The sequence below is a fragment of the Podarcis vaucheri genome (genome assembly GCF_965113315.1).
Source record: "Podarcis vaucheri genome assembly, chromosome: 12".
In the NCBI taxonomy this organism is placed as follows: Eukaryota; Metazoa; Chordata; class Lepidosauria; order Squamata; family Lacertidae; genus Podarcis; species Podarcis vaucheri.
This window is the reverse complement of record NC_138750.1, coordinates 7,586,635-7,605,525: the sequence shown is the minus strand read 5'-3', so window position 1 is coordinate 7,605,525 and position 18,891 is coordinate 7,586,635. Positions and strand designations below refer to the sequence as shown.

The 18,891-nt window shown below is 42.0% G+C and overlaps 1 protein-coding gene across 1 annotated transcript in view; it reads left to right on the top strand.

The window, feature by feature from the left end:
• Positions 1–13,657, top strand: part of STARD3NL (STARD3 N-terminal like) — a 292,381-nt gene extending 278,724 nt beyond the window's left edge. The window contains exon 9 of the mRNA XM_082192924.1: positions 13,648–13,657. The gene's annotated coding sequence lies outside the window, so the exon portion shown is untranslated. The remainder of the gene's footprint in view (positions 1–13,647) is intronic.
• The last annotated feature ends 5,234 nt before the right edge of the window (positions 13,658–18,891 follow it).

The window sequence follows — 18,891 nt, the reverse complement described above, 5'->3', positions numbered from 1 at the left end:
CTTAGCTACATCTTCAATTAACAAACTCTCTGAACAGGTGGCTAAGCATTCACAAGATATTGGAAACCTAAAGGACGTAGTATCTGAAAATCGAAAACTGGCCGAGGCTGCGAATGAGAAAGTAGAAGCAGTAACTAAAGAAGTAGAGGAACTGAAAGGAGAGGTAAGGCCACTCCATAAACATATTACTGACCAGCAGGCCTATCTGTCTTTGGTGGAACTGCGAAACAAGGAAAATAATTTGAGATTACGCTTTATTCCAGAGATTGAGAAAGAGGATTTGACTGGCTTTTTGACAGCAGAATTTTCTAAATTCTGGGGCATAAACGAAGATACAGATTTTAAAATAACAACTGCATTTAGATTGGGAAGGGCGGCTGGGAAGGACAGACCTAGGGACTGTTTGATTATCTTAAGGACCAAGCAGGAGAGAGACAAGCTACTTGACCTACACTTTAATAAAGCACTTGAGATCCAGGACAGAAGAGCACAAATTTACAAGGACATACCTAAACAATTACTGGATCTAAGATCTAACTACACCGACCTAACTGGACTTTTGAGAGGCAACGGAATACCTTACAGGTGGGAGTTTCCACAGGGTCTTTCGTTTAAATACAAAGGAAAGAAGATAAAGATCAAAACGAAAGAGGATAGCCAGAAGTTCCTACACGACCACGGAGAAGACTTGCAGAAAGGAGTGGCAGCCATTTGGCCACTACCAGTGCTAGGAAAAGAACCACCACCTTCGGATTTGGACAAAAAAGAAGACACCCAATAAGAGTAACAACAGATTGATACAGGATGTCTCTGCAGCTTTACAGTTGGAACATTAATGGCGCGAATTCCCCAGAAAAACGCAAAAGGATTTTTCATATATTAAAGAAAGAGAACTTGGACATAATTTGCTTGCAAGAAACCCATGTGACCAGGTTACATAGGAAGGTGTTAATAAACAAAAGATTAGGCCAAGAATTTATCTCATCAGACCGAGTTAAGAAGAGAGGTGTGGTGATCTATGCTAAAGAGAATTTATCACCAAAATTTTTGTTTAAAGATGAACAAGGAAGAATCCTGGCTATTGAAATTTCGACCCAAGGAGAAAAAGTTTTGATACTAGGAATCTATGCACCAAATGAGGGGAAATCAGAATTTTATAAGAAGCTGCATGAGACACTACTGGACTATCTGGACTACTCCAACATCATTATGATGGGAGATATGAATGGGGTTGTCTCCACTTTGATGGATAAGTCACAGAATCAGAATCTGACTAAAGATGGAAGACTACCAAAAACTTTCTTTGAATTAACTGACAATATGGATTTAATTGATTTATGGAGGACGAGAAACCCCCTAGGTAAAGAAGGAACTTTCTTTTCTGAGGCCCACCTGTCATGGACAAGAATCGACCAAATCTGGGCAACTAGAGGGCTGGCACCTAAGACTACAAAAATAGAAATCTGCCCAAAGACTTGCTCCGACCATAACGCTTTGAAAATGGAAATGAGATTTACTACTGCCGATTCCTTCAGATGGAAAATGAATGACAACTTGTTAAGAGATCAAGAGATCGTAAAGAAGGCCCAAAAAACTTTAAAGGATTATTTCGAAATCAACTTGAATACCTCAGTGGAAAAAAGAATTATCTGGGACGCAAGCAAAGCTGTTATGAGAGGGTTCCTGATACAACAGAATACAATCAAGAAAAAACTCTGGAATAGTAAAAAAGACAAGATTTTGGAGAAGATAAGTGATGGGGAGAAAAAATTAAGAGTGAATCCAAAATCAAAAGAGACTTTAAGAGAAATAAAATTCCACCAGTCACAATACGCGAAATTGATTAACCAAGAAGTGGAATGGAAAATCAAACAAATGAAACAAAGATCCTTTGAATCTGCAAACAAATGTGGGAAACTACTTGCTTGGCAGTTGAAAAAGAGACAAAAATTAAATTATGTCACCAACCTAGAAGTTGAAGGGAAAAACTTTCAGAAACCAGGAGAAATTAGAAAGTGTTTCCAGAAATATTTTAAAAAATTGTACACACAAGAACCTGAGGAAGCAATTGAGATAGAACAATTCTTGAAAGATAATGGCCTTCCAAAATTATCTCAAGAGAAGAGATCAATCTTGAATTGTAAAATAACACTACAGGAAATCGAGGATGCCATTCAGAATATGCAACTAGGCAAATCTCCGGGCCCCGATGGACTTACCTCCAAATATTACAGGACTTTAAAAGACTATCTGATACAACCATTAATGGAGGTTTGCAACTATATTATGGGGGGAGGGAGGACACCAGATACGTGGAAAGAAGCATTCATCACATTGATACCTAAAGTGGAAACTGAAAAGACTCAACTTAAGAACTATCGCCCCATCTCACTCCTAAATGTGGATTACAAAATATTTGCGGACGTTTTGGCTAACAGATTTAAAAAAGTATTAAATGAAGTAATTCATAAGGACCAAGCAGGCTTTCTCCCAGGTAGACATTTGTATGATAATACCAGGAACATTATCGATATTTTGGAACTTTTACAAACAAATATTAACACCAAAGCGGTGTTAATCTTTATCGACGCGGAGAAGGCCTTTGATAATATTTCTTGGAAATTTATGAAGAAAAACTTGGAAGGGATGGGAGTGGGAAGGGGGTTTGAGAACGGAATAGAGGCAATCTATTCTGAACAAAAAGCTAAGTTGATAGTGAACAATGTGGTGACAGAAGAACTTCATATTGAAAAAGGTACACGCCAAGGGTGCCCCCTATCCCCTCTGTTGTTTATCTCAGTCCTGGAGGTTTTGCTGAACATGATAAGGGAGGATCGGCAGGTACAAGGAATACGGGTCGGAGCGAAACAATATAAACTGAAAGCATTTGCAGATGACTTGGTTTTAACATTACAGGAGCCAGAACCTAGTACAAAAAGAGTTTTGGAATTGATTCAGAAATTTGGTCGGGTGGCGGGTTTTAAGCTGAACAAACAAAAAACTAAGGTGTTAGGGAAAAACCTGACGGTTATTGAAACAGAGGAGTTTCAGAAAGAAACAGAACTAAACATTGTTAAAAAAGTGAAATACCTGGGGGTCAATCTGTCTTCTAAGAATTTGAATCTATTTAAAGATAACTATGAAAAATGTTGGTCAGAAGTTAAAAAAGACTTAGAAATTTGGTCAAGATTGAAATTATCCTTGTTAGGCCGAATCGCAGCTATAAAAATGAACGTTTTGCCAAAAATGTTGTTTTTGTTCCAGGCCTTGCAGATTGTGGACAGAGTGGATTGTTTTGGAAAGTGGCAGAAGGACATTTCTAAATTTGTCTGGCAGGGCAAAAAGCCCCGAATAAAGTTTAAAATATTAACTGATGCAAAGGAGAGAGGGGGGTTTGCCCTGCCGGACTTAAGGTTATACTACGAAGCTGCGGCCTTCTGCTGGATGAAAGATTGGATTTTATTGGAAAACACTGATGTCCTAGATCTGGAAGGCTTCAACAATTCGCTAGGTTGGCATGCGTATTTGTGGTATGACAAGGGGAAAACACATGGAATGTTCAAAAACCATATTGTCAGGAAAGCAATATACATGGTCTGGAAAAAATACAAAGACTTATTGGAAAGTAAAACTCCGAGGTGGATTTCACCAATAGAGGCCAAAGCTCGGAAAATATCCAATATGGAGGCATATTGGCCGAAATATTGGGAAATAATAGAGAATATTGGAGGTAATTGGAGATTGCAGAGCTTTGAAAAACTAAAAGATAAGGTGCAAAATTGGCTACACTATGCCCAAATTAATGAGGTTTTCAAGCTAGATAAAAAAATAGGATTCCAGGTGGAAAAATCGAAACTTGAGACAGAGCTGTTAGAACCAAAGACCAAGGTAATATCGAGAATGTACAACTTGCTGCTTAAATGGAACACTCAGGATGAGACAGTTAAATCAGCCATGATAAAATGGGCTCAAGACATTGGTTATAACATCATGTCAGAAGACTGGGAAAAGTTATGGACCACCGGTATGAAGTTCACGGCATGTAATGCCTTGAAAGAAAATATTATGAAAATGGTGTACAGGTGGTACATGACCCCAGTCAAACTTGCTAAGATATACCATTTGTCTGACAATAAATGTTGGAAATGCAAGGAGGCTGAAGGGACATTTTTCCACCTCTGGTGGACGTGCCCAAGATTGAAGGCCTTTTGGGAAATGATCTATAATGAGTTAAAGAAGGTGTTTAAGTACACCTTTCCCAAGAAACCAGAGGCCTTTCTTCTGGGCATTGTCGGCCAGAAGGTGTTAAAAAAGGACAGAACTTTTTTTATGTACGCTACAACTGCAGCAAGAATCCTTATCGCCAAATACTGGAAGACCCAAGATTTGCCCACACTGGAGGAGTGGCAGACGCAACTGATGAACTATATGGAACTGGCTGAGATGACTGCAAGAATCCGGGACCTGGGAGAAGAGGCAATGGAGGAGGACTGGAAAAAATTTAAAGACTATTTGCAAAAGTATTATAAGTTGTATGAAACATAAGATGACGTATGATTCAGAACGCTAGCCCCAGCAACGAAATTTAATTATTTATGAAATTGTTAATATTTGTGAAAGAACCAAAGTTTAAATGGGTTAAAATGATATCAGGTTATATTTTTAGAGTAAATGGAGAACAAGAGATTTAAACTTAAATTGCAATTGAAAATATAAAGAAATATATGAAATAAGGGTATAATTTGCTGATGATTTTATTATCAAGAATGCATTATCCGGGGGATGTGGGGAAGTCCAATGGAAATTTGAAAAAAAGTTATTGAAATGGAATCCTTTGTTTTCTTTTCTTATCTTTTCTTTTGTTCTGTTTTTTCTTCTGTTTTACTTGTAATTTGGAAAAATGCAATAAAATTATTATAAAAAAAAAAAACAAAGTAGGAGACTCCACCACACTCCTTGGCAGCAAATTCCACTGTCGAACAGCTCTTACTGTCAGGAAGTTCTTCCTAATGTTTAGGTGGAATCTTCTTTCTTGTAGTTTGGATCCATTGCTCCGTGTCCGCTTCTCTGGAGCAGCAGAAAACAACCTTTCTCCCTCCTCTATGTGACATCCTTTTATATATTTGAACATGGCTATCATATCACCCCTTAACCTCCTCTTCTCACCCCTTAACCTCTTCTCACCCCTTAACCTTCTCTTCTCTTCTTACACTCATCCAAAATTTTCAGTGCAGTTTTCCAACCAAAATGCATATACCAGGGGGAAGTATGCGTACAAATGAACATGAAAATAAATAATAATAATTTTATTGTTTATACCATGCCCATCTGGTTGGGTTTCCCCAGCTACTCTGGGTGGCTTCCAGCAAAATATAAAAAATAATAAAATGTCAGACATTAAAAACTTCCCTTAAGGGCTGCCCTCAGATGTTTTCTAAAAGCTGCGCAATTCTGATGGGAGGACATGTGTTTGTTAGGAAAAATTCGCACAAAAATACTGGTGAATTTTCATGAGGATTAAAAAATAAAATATAACCGAAATTGCAAAATGTGGAGAACTGAATTTAAAATGGGGAAAGTTCCAACGGAAATAACCAAAACTGACAGATCCTTGCACCCCTAGCTGTGGCAGTGGGTGGCTGCAGCTGAATCCAGAGCAGGAATTTGTCTCCAACTTGGGATCCTTGAATTCAGTTGCTGGAAGGCTGAAGTCCAGCATTCAAGGTCTGTGACCCAGTTGTGACCAATCTAGAACAGTGTTTCCCAACCTTTTTTGGGCAAAGGCACACTTGTTTCATGAAAAAAATCTCGAGGCACACCACCATTACAGCCCCGTGACGTCAGCGCACAGCGTCACGCCGGGAGGGACATGAATTGCTAGCAAATTACATAATCACCTCCTTGAGGGCTGGCTCATCTTCTCCGAAGGCAGAACCCCATTAATTAACAGCACAGACTCACACCATAGCCAAGACGAGGGGGGAAAACCTCAGTCATGCACAGTCATGCACCTGTAGGGGCTAAATGAGGACGAAGACTGGGCAGAGAGCAGGGTTCAAATCACCCCACCTGGCCAGGACAATCCCTGGGTGCTCCCTTGGGCCACTCGCCTGACCCACCTCGCAGGGCTGTTGTTGCGAGGATAACACGGGGAGAACCACGCGCGCCCCCGGGAGCTCCTTGGAGGAGAAAGCGGGCGATGAATGCAATGCACGAATATATGAGAGGCGACCAGGTTTTGCAGGTGAGGGGCCCCTGCCAGCCTCTGCTTCCAACACCTGGCGCAACGACGCCGAAGTTTCCCCCCAGGCTCGGCTCGGGGAGCAGCGCTGCTCCCCCCCGGCTCCCCTTCACCCTCCCGGCTCTCTCTGCCGCCCACTGGGGACCCCCCTCACCTGCCAAGTCCGGAGCGCCGGTGGAAGTTGCATGCATGCATGCAGGGCGCCGCGTTGCCATTGCATTGCACTGCACTCCATGCAACGCCTGCAAGCATGCATTGCCTTGCACGCCCACCAAGGGGTCTCCCCGCGGTCCGATGCGTCCCCTCCGGCGCGGATGCAGCATTGCAAAAATAAAAAAACCCCGACGCAGCCCTACCTGGGGGGCAGCCTCCGCCTCCGCCGCTCCGCCTCCGCCTCCGCCGCTCCGCCTCCGCGGGGATCCCCGGGCTCCATCCTGCCGCCCGATCTCCGCGGGGGCGCAGGCAGGCTGCGCGGGGTCTGCGCGGAAGAGCCCCTGCCCGCCCGCCCACCGCCGCTGCGCTCATTCCATGGCCGGGAGAAGAGCGCTTCAAACAAAACGCCCGGGCCGCCAGGCCATGCTGGGAAACGTAGTTCGTGCACCCCGCGCGGGCGCGGAGCCCAAGGGCGAGGGGACTACGGATCCCGGCAGCCCCCGGCCAGGGACAGAGGGGGAGAGGCCGGGTGCAGGGATGGAGGGACGGGTGGGCGAGCGAGCGAGCGAGCGAGTGAGTGGCAGCCACCAAGCCTTGGCCGAGAGCCAGGAAGGGCCTCCCCGGAGGAGGAGGAGGAGGTGGAGGGAGGCGCAGAGAGGGAGGGAGGAAGGGAAGGAACCCCAGGGGTCATCTAGTCACTAGTGACGGCGCCCCAATAGAAAATTTGACTTTTTTAAAAAAAATCTTTCAATTTATTTTTATTTATTTATTTATTTATTTTTTCCCGCGGCACACCAGGCAACATCTCGCGGCACACTAGTGTGCCGCGGAACAGTGGTTGGGAAACACTGATCTAGAAGTTTCATATAGGCTGCCAATTGCAGAGATCAATGTTGTGCGTCCTTTTCCTGCGTTTAGACAGACCCAGGTGAAACCAAGCCACACCCTCAAATCAAAAGGCTCCTAGTACAAAGTTTTCCAAACTGTGTGTCGTGACACATTAGTGTGTCGGCAGCACTGTGTAGGTGTGTTGTGTGAACGCTCCTCCTGAGGCTGGAAAGGGCTTAGTTTAACCTCTGGTTTGCTAGTAAAACTGAATTACTGTGTCGTGAAATGATGCACATCTAAAAAGTGTGTCACCAACATGAAAAGTTTGGAACAACTCTTTCCTAGTACAAGTCCCTGACACACAAACAAGAGGACAGAGAGCAATCTAAAAATACAAAGGGTGATTAATGTGTATCTCACAGAGAGTCAGATATGATTACAGGTCAAATAGCAGGATAGGGCTCAAAGGCAACTTATGGGGAACACCTGTAAGTGGCTTAATGGACAGGTCATTTGCTATCTTGACAGGCACACCAGGCCAGGTGCAAATTCAAAACACCTGTGCATGCAGATATGGGTGGATGTGAACCATGCACAAATGCATGTGTGCGCGCACAGTATTTTTTCTTCCCTCTCCTTATGTGGGGTTGTGGAAGAACTGCTCCTGTTCAGCCTAAAAGGATAAACTCACAAATTTCAGATCCCAATGTGCTATGAGCATATATAATAAACAATATTTCTAAGACAACAACTAGCTTGTAATATACATTTCAGCCTTGCGTGCTTTTAAAAAATATGTGGTTGCTTTTTAAAGTAGCTGAATACTTGAGTGACACATCCAACACTTTTCATTGATAATTTTTTTCTGAAGAGCAGGCCTTACTTCATAGAAAGCAGAGTTTACTGGCTGTCATGCTGGAAAGCCAATCATTAACAACCTGTCAGTCAGGTAACTGGAAGTAGCAGTGATGTCAACACTGATTACGTATACTGGCTCTAGAACAACATCTGCGTTTTTCTCCTCCATCTCTCTCTCTTCCTTGTTATCCAACCATTAGCATCTGTGAATGAAGTTTCATGTGTCAGTTTTAAATTCAGCTGCCTGCTCATTTGTTTCTCACTACCTGGAAAAATGGGATGCATCTGAAATAATTTAAAGACGGATCAAAGATTTCACAGGGTATGTTTTTCATATGTTTGTGTGTTTTGTTTTGTTTGCTATATTGCTATATTTTATTCTTGCAAATCGACCGTTGTGGGAAGTGATTCACAAATTCAATAAACTATGCTACCTGTTTAAATAAAACTGCTAAACAGAGCACAGTTTGGCAAGTTTGCTTCATGGAGAGCCATTCCAAAACCATATGACTGCAAGTATTCTGTAGTGGCGGGGCCTTAACACATCAGCGCTATGCATGTCAACCCAGAAATACGGTAATTCCTCTGAGTTGAATGGAACTTTCTAGCAAGTAAATTATAAGGGGAGCAATAGTACCACACTATACTGCATCTAGTTCTGGGTGCCACGATTTAAGAAAGTTATTGATAAGCTGGAACATGGGCAGAGGGCAGACCAAGAAGATCAAGGGTTTGGAAACCAAGCCTTATGAGAAGGAGATGGCTTAGCCTGGAAACGTGGAGGCTGAGAGGAGATATGATAGCCAACTTCAGATATCTTAAGAGTTGTCACACGGGAGATGAAACAAGCTTGTTTTCTCCTGCTCTTGAGGGTAGGATTTGAACAAATGGATCCAAGTCAGAAGAAAGGAGATTCTAACTAAACATTAGGAGGAACTTTCTGACAGTAAGAGCTGTTTGACGTGGAATGGACTCCCTTGGGAAGGTTGTGGACTCTCCTTCATTTGAGGTTTCAAAGCAGAATATGAATGGCCATTTGTCCCGGATGCTTTAGTTGAGATTCCTGCATAGAAGGGGGTTGGGACTGGAATGCCCTCAGGATCACTTCCAACTCTATGAAATGTGCATTCTCAGATGCAAAAATGTTGCCTAAGAACATCAAACTGCCTGAATGGATCAGACCAAGGGCCCATCGAGTCCAGCCTTCTGTCTTCCTCACTTGCTAGACAGATGCTGTGGGAAGTTCGTAAGCAGGGCATTGCCACATGTTGTGGACAAACAACCTCTCCCTGCCTTTTAAAAATGTGTTGTGCAGACATGATTATTTATAAAAGAAATTTTAGTATTTATCCAGCCCCTAAAAACTAAGTGCAGCACAAGGAGGAAAAACAGTACAAGGTCTTGCATGCTGACTTAAAATCTAATGAAAACACAAAAATTAAGAATAAGAAAAGATGGGAATGGCAACGGAATGGATCCTATTCACTGTCCCACAAGGGAAAATTCTGTTCCCTAAAATACCAAACTATATTCAAGCAAGAACAGCGGCTGTTTTGTTCACAAGCAGACGAGGAAAAACATCTCAGAGGAAGATGTTAGCCTCAAATTAATTTCTGTCAGATTTGATTGAGGAACTCTCACACATATCTGCCCTTTGGATGTTTGTGATCTGACTCTCTCTGAATGAGATTGGATAATCAAATAGAAAGTCCTGTGATACACAGTATCAATTTCACAGAAGAGAGGAAATAGTAGCAAAACTATATAACAAGAGTAAAATGAGGATAAGTGGGTTTTGCCATTGCATATTTTGATCTTTGCATGCCTTTTTCGATGTAAACTGCCTTTTTTTTGCCTGAAAAAGTGCAATAGAAAAGATACAAACATAATCTGTAGACTGTTCAAATGGTTCAAAAACACACAGTCGTTTCCCAAATCACAATACATGCTGTTAATCTACTATTGTTAATCTACTAATTAACCCTTAAAGGTGTGCGGGGAGCAGCAACATTTTGCTGGTGCCTCATCTTTGTGTGTGTGTGTGTGTGTGTGTTTTCTCAAACCTAGACAGAAAAAGGCTCTGACCAACTCAATGTGGACCAAAGCAAGCAAGCAAATGCAGTGGTACCTTGGGTTACAGATGCTTCAGGTTACAGACACTTCAGGTTACAGACTCTGCTAACCCAGGAATAGTACCTTGGGTTAAGAACTTTGCTTCAGGATGAGAACAGAAATCACGTGGCGGCAGCAGCAGGAGGCCCCATTAGCTAAAGTGGTGCTTCAGGTTAAGAACAGTTTCAGGTTAAGTACAGACCTCCAGGACAAATTAAGTACTTAACCCGAGGTACCACTGTATCAGTTCACACTCCTGCACATCTCTCTCATTTCTCCCTTCCAGACAGCCACGGCTGCTAAGGCAGGATGGAAGCCGTGATTGCAAAAACATCTCAGCAGAACCAGCAAATGGTGTGACTGACTGGCCAAGAGCTGCTGGGATGCTGCCATGTATTATCCTGCTTATTGGGAAGAAATAGCCCTAAGACTATAAGACGATCCTGCTCGATCAGGCCAGAATGCTGGATCCGTCTCAGCACCCTGTTCCCAAAGCGGCCAACTAAATGCCTATGAGAAGCCGGCAAGTAAAGCTCTGGTGTTCAGAGGAGTACTGCATTTGACGGTAGAGGCAGCAGCCATTGAAAGCCTTTCCCTCCACGAATCTATCTAGGTAAAGGTAAAGGGGCCCCTGAGCATTAGGTCCAGTCATGGCCAACTCTGGGGTTGCGGCGCTCATCTTGCTTTACTGGCTTCCGGGTCATGTGGCCAGCATGACTAAGCCACTTCTGGCAAACCAGAGCAGCACATGGAACCACCGTTTACTTTCCCACTGAAGTGGTACCTATTTATCTACTTGCACTTTGACGTGCTTTCGAACTCCTAGGTTGGCAGGAGCTGGGACCGAGCAACGGGAGCTCACCCCGTCGCAGGATTCGAACCGCCGACCTTCTGATCGGCAAGTCCTAGGCTCTGTGGTTTAACCCACAGCGCCACCCGCGTCTACTCCTCTTTTAAAGCCACCCAAGCTGGTGGCCATCAAACCAGGTCTTATGGTCCAGGCAAATGACACAAGAAAGCAGTCACGGAGCGGCCACATATTTCCTGCAATATTGTGCACATTTCAGTTATGTTTTTCTCATCTCTCTCTATTGTCTAGGCTTCAAAAGAAACCCTTGTGTTAGAGAAAAGAGTTAAGGTGCTTACGAATTCACTGATGCCCTGAAACATGGAAATCACCTGGGCTTAACTTCGGTGCCATGTAAAAATTAAACATGCTATGTAGTCTCACTTGCTGCTTTCGCTTGCAATTTAGGTCCCATCTGCACTATATATTTAAAACAGTATCATTCCCCCCCCCAATCATGAGAAGTGTATTTTGTTAAGGTTGCTAAGAGACCGCAATTCCCTTAGAAGAGCTACAATTCTCTGAGTTCCCTGGGAAGATGGAATGGTTGTTAAAACACTCTGGAAACTGTACCTCTGCGAGGGTAACAATTCTCAGCACCCTTTACAAACTACATTTCCCAAGATTCTTTGGACTTTTTAAAGTGTTATGATGCTGTTTTAAATGTATAGTGCAGGTGGAGGCTATGCCTCAAAGTGTCCACACTTCATCGTAGCTTTTCACCCCTCTATAGGTTGGATCAGGGCTGGATTTAGGTTTGATGAGGCCCTCAGCTACTAAAGGTAATGGGGCCCTTTATATGTCCAGCTGTCCTTTGTCAACAACAAATTGCTGCTGTTTTTTGCGTTGAATATATGCTATATGGTAATTTATGGACCTAATAGGTATCTAAAGCCATTTGCACATGCAGAATGTAGGCACCCTATATATAGAAATGAGCAAACCAGTGATATTTTAGAGAGCAGGCTAGCAGGCCAGGCCCATTACTTACATCATAGGAGCCTACACAACACAAAACACTGTTGCTGTATGTAGGTTTTATTTTATTTGTTTTTTATCTTATATTTTGGAAATGTACATCCAGTTTTTTTCCTTTAAATTTTTCGGGGGGCCCCAAGAGAGTGGGGCCCTAAGCTATAGCTAGTTTAGCTTATACGTAAATCCGACACAGATGCTTTGGTAGTGCTCTATCAGTATGTAATTGTTCACTTCCTCCCCACGACACAAACATTGTTTCTCTCCCTCCTCACAGAAAAACATGCAGACACACAAACACAGGAACCATGTTTTGGTGGTTGTGTGTCAAAGGCAGCACTTTTTGGAAAGGCCCCTGACTGAGTGAGCAGGCAGAAAAAGCAGCCAGGCCAGGTCATGAACTTCGGCAGGCATTGCCCATGCGCAAATTGAATGGGCAACAATCGAGTGCCAGGCAGAGGGGTAAGAAAGTGGCATTAGAGAAACAGAATCATAAAGGTCGAAGAGAACCCGAGGGTCATCTAGTCCAACCCCCTGCAATGCAGAAATCTTCGCACGTGCTCCCCCATCCAGTTTGAAACCATACTGCTCCCTGAATCATAGAATCATAGAGTTGGAAGAGACCGCAAGGGCCATCGAGTCCAACCCCCTGCCAAGCAGGAAACACCATCAGAGCACTCCTGACATATGGTTGTTAAGCCTCTGCTTAAAGACCTCCAAAGTAGGAGACTCCACCACACTCCTTGGCAGCAAATTCCACTGTTCTTCCTAATGTTTAGGTGGAATCTTCTTTCTTGTACTTTGGATCCATTGCTCCGTGTCCGCTTCTCTGGAACAGCAGAAAACAACCTTTCTCCCTCCTCTATGTGACATCCTTTTATATATTTGAACATGGCTATCATATCACCCCTTAACCTCCTCTTCTCCAGGCTAAACATGCCCAGCTCCCTTAGCCGTTCCTCATAAGGCATCGTTTCCAGGCCTTTGACCATTTTGGTTGCCCTCCTCTGGACACGTTCCAGTTTGTCAGTGTCCTTCTTGAACTGTGGTGCCCAGAACTGGACACAGTACTCCAGGTGAGGTCTGACCAGAGCAGAATACAGTGGCACTATTACTTCCCTTGATCTAGATGCTATATACTCCTATACTCCCTGCTTAGCTTTACAAATGTGCCAGCAGTTTTATTGCTGCACCAATCCCCCTAATATAACCTGCCTCCTCAGAAATTGCAGAGGATGCTGTTCTGCTGACAATAATGAGTCAACTTCTGGTCTGGTCAAATTTCTGTACATAGAATTGGGCGACATTCCTAAGGATAAGGTTAGAGGGTTTTTTTGTATGCTACAGCGGCCGCCAGAATACTGGTGGCCAAAAATTGGAAAAGTGAGGAGATTCCCTCAACGTTAGAGTGGCAAACTAAATTTTGCGAATTTATTGAACTAGCTAAGATGACAGCGTCAATCAGAATGCAATCAAAACAAAAATTAAGAAAGGAATGGAAATGTGTTGAAGAATATATTGTACAAAATCATTCTGTTAGAAATCTCTGGATAAGTATAGTTTGAACCCATGAAGTTAAGACGCTATGTTTTTAATAGATGAATGATCAATTTAATGAACAAAAATGAACACAATATTAGAGTTTTTTTAAGTAACAAGTTGCATATCAGGCAGGTGGGTGAAGGAAGTCACATGGGTATTTGGGTAAAAGGGGAGGTGGTCATAGGGTTAGATGTGTGGAATTTGTAGAAATAATATATTATATGTTATGTACAATGTTGAATGCGTATGACAATTAACACGTAAAGTGAATTAATTTAAAATAAAAGAAGGAAAGAAGGAAAGAAGGAAAGAAAGAAAGAAAGAAAGAAAGAATTGGGTGAGGTAGGTGTGTGTGTGTGTGGGGGGGTGTTATGTACTGAAGTTCTCACCCTGGGCCAGCAGGGGAATACTGTAGATAGTTCAGGTCCATGCAAATAAGGGATCGAAAGTGACATTCAGTAATTGGATAGTTACAGAAAGTTGTTACAGTTACATTGTACTGGAGCTCTATATAAGCAGGCTGGCTGAACCCTTCAGTTCAGTTCTGTCCTGGCCTCTGAATAAACAAGAGCTGTTTGAAGAATCGCTGTGTCATCTGATATCTTCACCCACAACTTAACAGGGGGGGTACTTGTCATTTGACCCAGGTCAGCCTGGTGCACTTGGGCACAATACTACATTGAGGGTGAAACCTGTCTCCTCTCGTGACTGTTTTAAATGTTTGACACCAGCTTTTAATGCTCTCTTATTTTAAGTGTGAACGTGATTTTACTGTAGTTTTCAACTTCCTTGGGGACCCTTGTTAGGTATCAAAAAGGGGTTCATAAATAGTGCAGCCTCCAACATTATTGCTTCTCCCTATCTTGCATCCCTCCATTATCAATAAAGACAATATTATGGGTGGCATTGCATAGTGGTTGCTGGCAAAAAGAGGCATCCCAATTGAAATGGCATGGTATGAGGCTGCGGTTGTCTACTGCAATGCTATTTCTGTTTTTCTTTTTATTTCTGTCACTCTGTTTCAGCTGATGTACCATTTTCACCACTAGGGCCATGGCAAGAGAGCCCTCAAGACCAATCAAGGCGAATGGGCAGAAACGGAAAGCCACAAGCAATTTGTAGCATTTCACTGCCACATTAATACTGCTAATTGTAATTGACAGAGTAATTAAAACCTAAACATATCCCAACAAAGCCACTTGCATAAGTGCAGCTGAGCTATGAAGGTGGCAGATCACATGTTCTGTGTAATAGGATTAAATTAGTTCTCTGCATTTTTGTCTCATGGAGGTAGCTGTCCTGATTATCTGCATCCTATTAACTTTGCTTTCAGCGGCATCCAGATAAATAAAATATGGGAAAATCCTCTTAATTTAACAACTTTTGGAAAGGATGGACTTCTCGAAGGGCTGAGTCTCAATGCAGCTTTCTGGTACTTCTGGTATCACGCTGAATGATACCATTTGGGTGGGCCAATTGTTCTTGTCACCCGGAGTTAATAAGGTAATACACACACACACACACACACACACACACACACACATTTTTATTAGTTTTTTTAACATATCATTTTCAACAGTAATTAAACATACTTTTACATCTTATTCAATTTTTTTGACTTCCATCAATCCTGTCTGAAAATTTTCCAGTCTAATCTCTCAGTATGCATTTCTTAACTTCCCTATTACATTTCAAACTCATAACCAATATCTCTATCTTTTTCTACTTTGTAACACTTCATATATTTCTCCTTACAAAACTTCTTATAGTCCTTCTAGCATAATTTGTTGATTACAGTTGCTCTTCAAATAATTCATATACTTCTTCCAATCCTCTGTAAATCTCTAGTCCCACAGGTTTCAAATTCTTCCTGTCATTTTGTCCAATTCTGCATAGTCCATTAATTTTGTCTGCCATTCTTCTTTCGTCGGAATTTCTTCTTGGTTCCATTTCTGGGCTAACAATACTCTTGCTGCAGTTATTGCATATAAAAACAATTTAACGTCTTTCTTCTGTTGTTTTTTTTTTTAAATGTATATTTCAACATCTTTTTCATCTCATTATATATCATTTCCCAGAAGTTCTTTACTTTTTTACATTCCCAACACATATGATAAAATGTTCCTTCTTTTTCTTTACATTTCCAACATTTATTATTTGTCTTATACATTTTAGCTAATTTCACTGGTGTAATATACCATCTATACATCATTTTCATCATATTCTCTTTCAAAGCGTTACAGGCTGTAAATTTTATCCTTCCATTCCACAACCTTTCCCATTCTTCAAGCTGTATATTATAACCAAAGTCTTTTGCCCAGTGTCTCATTACCGAATTCACTTCCTCATCTTTCAAATGCCATTCAAGGTAGCATTGCTCCTCATCTACAACCAGCCCTGCCAACTGACCAGATTTCAGTTCAGTACGGAAAGTTCAAGGCTGTGTATTGCTGTTGTTTATGATGTTATGTTTCTACTGAGGTCACGAGTATACAGACTTCAACAATATGGAGATGATACCCGGTTCTATTTCTCCATACCATCTCAATCAGATGAGGCTGCGAAAATTCTCTAGAGCCGTGGTTCCGTCACCTAAGAACTGTGGATCCCCTGTTTTTCAAAAGCCAAGGCATGGAGCCTCTACTTTTTAAAAAATTGATATCTCCAAGACAATCCAAGAATGAATTAAGACTAAGTCTAATGGGGACTTATATTGCAAACTGAGTTATTGGTTCCTTATTTACTAGGTATAAATCTTTGGTCTCTGGCGTAAAATTGTTCCAGCTAATTCTAAAAATTATTTAAAAAGAAGATGACTATCAGAAGCAAATGTGTAGGATTTGGACACACAGTTTAATTTTGCAGCAAAATATCCTTATGTTTTAAAAATCCAAAGCTCTTGCCATATGCGTTTAACCTACCAACATCACCGAGGAAAGGGCTGACATTCTGAGAATAGTATGGCTTGTTCTGACATCATTGTATTTCCATCTCTTCAGAAAGAGGAAAAATAGTCCCCCTAGTGTACTGTTGCTGTAAGAAGCAAGAGCACATCTGTTTTGATTCACCAAGGAGTAGACCGGCTGGTTCTGTAAGAAGTTATAAGTAAGCACTTCAGTGGGAGCTCAGAGACGCTCAAGGAAACTCGACAACAGCTCCATCTGTTTGTCTAAAGGCTGACTGGTTCCTTTTCATTATATTGATATCAATATATTAAGACACACAGAAGAAGAAGAAAAACATAAATTGCATCCAAAAATGTTTACATTTTTTTTTAAAAAAAGAATTTCCCTCTCATTCTAATAATCTATTCATTTATTCAACAATCTATTAAAGTGAAAAGGAAACTAAGGACATTTTCACAACAAAGGCTTGATAGCTGAAATTTATTATGATTTCTATCCTACAGTTATCTTGCAGAGCAAGTTTAACCCACACCTAAAGAACCTGTGAGCATCAAAATTAAAGAAAACTTCAAATAATGAAATGATTCAACCAAAACATGTCTAACATTGTATTAACCATGGCAATTAATCTTTGTCACACATCTGACATAGTGGGGCTAATTTATGTCACTATAGATTTTTCTGGAAAAAATAATGGGACATAATGGTAATGAGAGCAAGCACCAGTAAGACCTTCCACAGCTTCTGGAAAAAATGGATTCAGATCAAACTTGAGGATTGTTCATATCTCTGCATCACAACTTTATGACTCAGTCACTTCTGTTGCTTCAGTCATGAAGGCAATCCTGCAGATGGCCGTCAAGAAATATTTCCACGTAGGAATGAATGGCTTCACATAGCACATGTAATGCTATTTTCCACGTGACATAAATGATCCAGGTGACCAGTCACTTTTCAAACATTACAGCCACAACAGGAAGTTGCTGCACAGAAGCACCCCTAAGTGACCACATTTTGCTACCACAACACCATGAAGCAGACTTTGATTCAGAGGTCTCAGTAGAAAGTGAATTGTGATCAACCATTGATCACCAGCAAACAATAGAATAAATCCACAGTACAGTGGTACCTCAGGTTACATACGCTTCAGGTTACAGACTCCGCTAACCCAGAAATAGGGCTTCAGGTTAAGAACTTTGCTTCAGGATGAGAACAGAAATTGCATGGCGGTGGAATGGCAGCAGCGGGAGGCCCCATTAGCTACAGTGGTACCTCAGGTTAAGAACAGTTTCAGGTTAAGAACAGACCTTCAGAATGAATTAAGTTCTTACCCCCGAGGCACCACTGTACTTCCATGTCATTCAACAAGTGTCTATTACAATTGGCAGGGCAAGAAATGTGTTAAGCAAATTAGCACGAAAGCTACTGTGTGCCGTGTGCATCTCTTATATTAATTGTGATCAGCAGCAGTTTGCCATGTGGCATGGGATAGTTGTCCCTTAAGAAACACAGGTCCCAAGCCCTGCGGAGTGCTAGTCCCTTCGGCTGCATCCAGTGAGTGGCCATGGAGAAGCTTTTGTTCCAGTGGAAGGAAATTGTTCCTGATTCTGGTCCTCCTTTGCAGGTCCCTCCAATCTGTTTGGGTGGGTTGTCCAAACCTCCAGAACAGCAACAAACTAATCCTTACGAGGAGTGCTTGAAGGAGCTGGGTTGCTTCATTCATGTTTCACCTGGAAAAGAGGAGATTGAGAAGAGATATGATAGGCCTCTGCAAGTATCCGAAGGACTGTCACATGGGAGATAGAGGAAGCTTGTTTTCTCCTTCTCTGGAGGGTAGGAATTGAACCTATGGCTTCAAGGAGATTCCGACTAAACATTCAGAAAAGCTTTCTGGCAGTGAGAGCTGTTCAGCAGTGGACAGACTTCCACGAGAGGTGGCGGACTGTCCTTCCTTGGAGGTATCTAAGCAGAGGTTGGGTGGCCATCTGTCATGAATGCTTTAGTTGAGCTGGGATTGCAGCGGGTTGGGCTAGATGACCCCGGATCCCTTACAATGCTAGGATTCTATAATAAAATGCACTGTTCCTCTTCCACTACTAGTGGATGTCTCTGCTTGAGCTACAGCCCTAGAAGAACCAATTGAAGTCCATCGTATAGTTTCCTTGATATTGGCTAATCTCCTGTTATTTAATTCTAATATACCTTACGTTTTTTGTTGTTTTCATAACAACAACTCATTCCCTGACATGTCCAGACCATGAAGTATTTCCCTCCAGTGCTTTTTGCTGATTTTCCTCCATTGATCATGTTCATATGGTGAGGGGAAACAACTTGCATCAATTAGCAATTGTGATCTGCTGTCTGAAGCATTAACTGATGTACTGTTCATTAGCTGAACAGCCGTATTACCAGTTTATTGTATTCATCCT